Genomic DNA, 4,665 nt, shown 5'->3' on the forward strand with positions numbered 1-4,665 from the left:
CCTAGGAGTTCTTTGGTTTCAGGTCTTACATTCAAGTCTTTATCCATTTTGAGTGGGATTGGTGTATTGTGTAAGGTAGGTGTCCAGGTTCATTCTTTTGCATATGGCTGTCCAATTTTTTAAATTAATTAATTAATTAATATATTTTGGGCTGCGTTGGGTCTTCGTTGCTGTGCGTGGTCTTTCTCTAGTTGTGGCTAGCGGGGGCTGCTCTTTGTTGCGGTGTGTGGGCTTCTCATTGCGGTGGCTTCTCTTGTTGTGGAGCACAGGCTCTAGGCATGTGCTTCAGTAGTTGTGGCACATGGGCTCAGTAGTTGTGGCTCACAGGCTCTAGAGCACAGGCTCAGTAGTTGTGGCACACGGGCTTAGTTGTTCCCCAGCATGTGGGATCTTCCCGGACCAGGGATAGAACCCGTGTCCCCTGCATTGGCAGGCAGATTCTTAACCACTGTACTACGGGGGAAGTCCCTGGCTGTCCAGTTTTCCCAACATGATTTATTGAAGAAACTGCCCTTTCCCCATTGTATATTCTTGGCTCCTTTGTCATAAGTTAATTGACATATATGCATGGGTTTATTTCAGGGATTTCTATTCCATTTCATTGATCTATGTGCCTGTTTTTATGCCCGTACCAAACTGTTTTGTAATATAGTTTGTAATATAGTGTGAAATCAGGGAGTATGATGTCTCCAGCTTTCTTTATCTTACTTCAGATCGCTTTGACTATTTGGGATCTTTTGTGTTTCCATACAAATTTTAGGATTCTTAGCTCAATTTCTGTGAAAAATACCATTGGAATTTTGATAGAGATTGCATTAAATCTGTAGATTGCTTTTGCTAGTATGGACATTTAAACAATGCTAAGTCTTCCAATTCATGAGGACGGAATTTCTTTCCATTTATTTGTATCTTTTTCAATTTCTATATCAATGTCTTAAAGTTTTTAGTGTAAAGGCCTTTTACCTCCTTGAATAAATTTATTTCTAGGTATGTTACCTTTTTGATGAAAAGTAAATAGAATTGTTTTCTGAATTTCTCTTTCTCATATGTTATTAGTGTATAGAAAAGCAACAGATTTCTGTATATTGATTTTGTATCCCACAACTTTACTGAATTCATTTATTAGTTTTAACAGGTTTTGGTGGAGTCTTTAGGGTTTTTTTATATATAATACCATTTCATATGCAAATAGTGACAGTTTTACTTCTTCCTTTTCAATTTGGATGCCTTTTATTACTTTTTGTTGCCTGACTGCTCTGGCTAGGACTTCCAATACTATGTTGAATAGATGTGGCAAGAGTGGAATATTTGAATACATAAATAATTAATGGTGGGCTTCCCTGGTGGCGCAGTGGTTGAGAGTCCGCCTGCCGATGCAGGGGACGCGGGTTCATGCCCCGGTCTGGGAGGATGCCGCGTGCCGCGGAGCGGCTGGGCCCGTGAGCCATGACCGCTGAGCCTGCGCGTCCGGAGCCTGTGCTCCGCAACGGAAGAGGCCGCAACAGTGAGAGGCCCAAGTACCGCAAAAAAAAAAAAAAAAAAAAGAATTTCTACCACCTGTCCCCACCGAGAAACATCAAATTGATAATGATATAATTATGATAATGATATCCATCATTATAACTATAAGCTGTTATATATATATTTAGTTATGTAATTTTAGTACATGACAGAAAATGGCCATACTAATATGGAGGCCCAGATTTATTTGTCATAAGATGCTTTTAAATTGGGAATTCTGGGTACCATTTCTACATTCTTTAGAGGCAAGATAATATCTGTGGCTGATGTGAGTTGTATTTACTCCTAGCCTAATCAGTGAGGCTGGGAATGGGAAAGGTATGGTAGCAACAGCCTAGGAGACCATGGTCCAATCTCTGTGTGCGTGTGTGTATGTGTGTGTTTGGGTGTTTGTGTACCTTGTGAAGTGAGAACATTCCTAAAGGCAGGGTACGTGGCCTCATAATTTCAAGGTGACTTTTACATTACAGAGACCAGAAATAAACTAACAGATGGTACTAAGGAGGCAATCAATTTAGAGGATGTCCTTGCAACAAAATTAATAATGTGGAAGAGGAACATGGAGTGGATGAGGGACCTTGTCTAGCTTAGCTTCAGCAGCAGCAGGGAAACCACCTGGTTCCTCAAATTTTTCTGACACTGTTTCTATCATGCTCCTTCTTGCTCATACCTCTCTGACATACCTGGTTCCTTTGGAGCCTTGATTTTTCTGAAACAAGCACGTTTCTTGGAGCAATTGCACTGGCCATTCCTGCACTTAGGCACACACTTCAGATAACTTCCTGGGTCCAACCCTGTCTTCCTTGCAATCTGTGTTCAAATGTCACCTTGTTTGCCGGTGTTACCTAAACACTCAGTAAAAAAAATCACACTCCCTGCCTACTGTCTCCTTTATGACTGATTATTTTTCATCACAGCACTGCTCACCATTTGACATGTTACATGATTTTTTATTTTCGTATATTCTTTCTCTATCATTGGATTGTAGAGAGTTTTGTTTTTCAGTGCCCTATATTCATGGCTTAGATAGTTATTGGAAAATTGAGTTATCACTCAATTAATATTCCTCAAATGCATGAAATGCATGAAAGAATTTCACATAAAAATTGTAAGACACCTAACATCTTGGGAAAAAGCTGAAAGTAGGACAAAAATTCATAAACAGAGATGGTACAAGGAATCCTAGAGAGGGGACAAGATCCGTAGACAATTTGTTGAAATTAATCAATTTCTTGACTGCAAAATGTAAATGTAGGTGAAAATTAAACATGTTACTGATGTTTTTCTCACTTCTCGTAGTCACTTACACTACATGGAACCAGGGAACCTTACAGGAATTGTAGAATTTCTTCTATGATTTTTAGAGTAACCAGAATTCCAGCCCCTCACATTTTGGCTTTTCCTCTCCATGTACATGATCACTGTGTCTGAAAACCTGCTCATCATCCTGGCCATCAGCTTAGACTTCCACCTCCATACACCCAACCAACCTGTCCTTCTTCAACGTGTCCTTTGCACATTTCTGTTTCACCTCCACCAGGATCCCAAAGATGATGCAGAACATCCAGACACACAGCAAAGTTATAACCCTTGAAATCTGCAGCAGGAAGATATATTGTTTCCCACTGTTTGCAGGATTAGACAACTTTCTCCTGGTTGTGGTGGCCTATGAGCACTTTGTAACCATCTCTCACCCGCTACGCTACACCATCACCATGAACCTCCAGCTCTGGGGACTGATGGTTCTTGTGTCCTGGATCATGAGTGCCATGAATTCCTTGCTACAGAGCTTGGTAATGTTAGGGCTGTCCTTCTATGCAGACTTGGATATCCCCACTTTTTCTGTAGCTCAGTCAAGTGGTCAACTTGCTTGTTCTGTCAGCTTTCTTAATAACGTGATGATACATTTTGCAGCTGAACTGCTGGGCGGTGTTCCCGTGGCTGAGGTTCTTTACTTATATTCTAAAAGAGTTTCCTCCATACACGGAATCTCATCATTTCAGGGAAAGCATAAAGCCTTGTCCATCTGTCCATCTTACCTCTCAGTTGTCTCCTTTTTTTACTGTATGTGTCTATGAATGTACTTAAGCTCTGCTTCTCCACACAGCTCACATTCAAGTGCAACAGCCTTGGTGATGTAAACTGTGGTCATGTCCATGCTGAACCCCTTCATCTACAGTGTGAAGAACAAAGACATATAAAAACAGCTTTGAAAAGACTCTTTGGGAAGGAAACTATAAAAGACCAGTTGTCCTAGGGCTGAAGAAGTACGCATGATTGCAAGGATCAAAGCCTGTGAGCCAGAATTTCCAATTATTTTATCAGAGTGTGGAAGTAGGACTTGCTACTTTTTTATTGCTAGAGTTTCTATTTCTTTGATTTCAACTTCTCTCTACAATTTATACAGCTCACTTTATTAAGCTTCCTGCCCTGACAATGAACAGGGTTATTTCCTCTTTGTCATTCTCATATTCTCTCAAATTTATTCCCAACCTTGGACTTAAAATATTTGGCAATTCTCATTTATTTCATGGGACTACTTAGATTTCTTAAAAATAATTTATTCTCAAGTGATGTAGATCACACTAATTTTTGTTTGATTTTACTAAAAGAATAGCCATGAGTTACACAACTCCTATGGAGAAACTAAACTTGGCAACCAAGACAATTTATATAATTTTATAACACAGAAAAATCTGAGACTACACTTTTTCACTTTTATGCCCAGTATTCATTGTATATCACTGACTTATTTGTTCTCCCTGAAAACATAGACTTTGAAATGCTAGTGTCTCATGGTCATAGGGTTTGATTTTCCTGGTTAAGATTCTATTCTTGTATTCAAGCCCATGTCCACACTGTCTACCAGATTCACTGGCATAATGATTATCAAATACATTTATCCAAGTTTTTAATAATTTCAATTTCTTTTGTAAAGAACTCTTTCTGTTCATTAATTTTATTCCTGTGTTCATTGAATTGTCCTTCTGAGTTTTCTTGTCGCTCATTGAATGTCTTCGTAACAGAGATTTTGGATTCTTGATCCGTTAGATTGCAATATTCCATGCCTTTGTGTTCAGCTGCTGGAAAATTATCACTTTCTTTTTATGATGGCCTATTTCCTTGATTTTTTGTTAGTTTCAG

At 39.2% G+C, this 4,665-nt stretch overlaps 1 pseudogene; it reads left to right on the forward strand.

Moving 5' to 3' along the window:
- The first annotated feature begins 1,573 nt into the window (after window positions 1-1,573).
- LOC137206866 (olfactory receptor 7A5-like) lies at window positions 1,574-3,722 on the forward strand (annotated as a pseudogene).
- The last annotated feature ends 943 nt before the right edge of the window (window positions 3,723-4,665 follow it).

The sequence above is a fragment of the Pseudorca crassidens genome, chromosome 15 (genome assembly GCF_039906515.1).
Source record: "Pseudorca crassidens isolate mPseCra1 chromosome 15, mPseCra1.hap1, whole genome shotgun sequence".
In the NCBI taxonomy this organism is placed as follows: Eukaryota; Metazoa; Chordata; class Mammalia; order Artiodactyla; family Delphinidae; genus Pseudorca; species Pseudorca crassidens.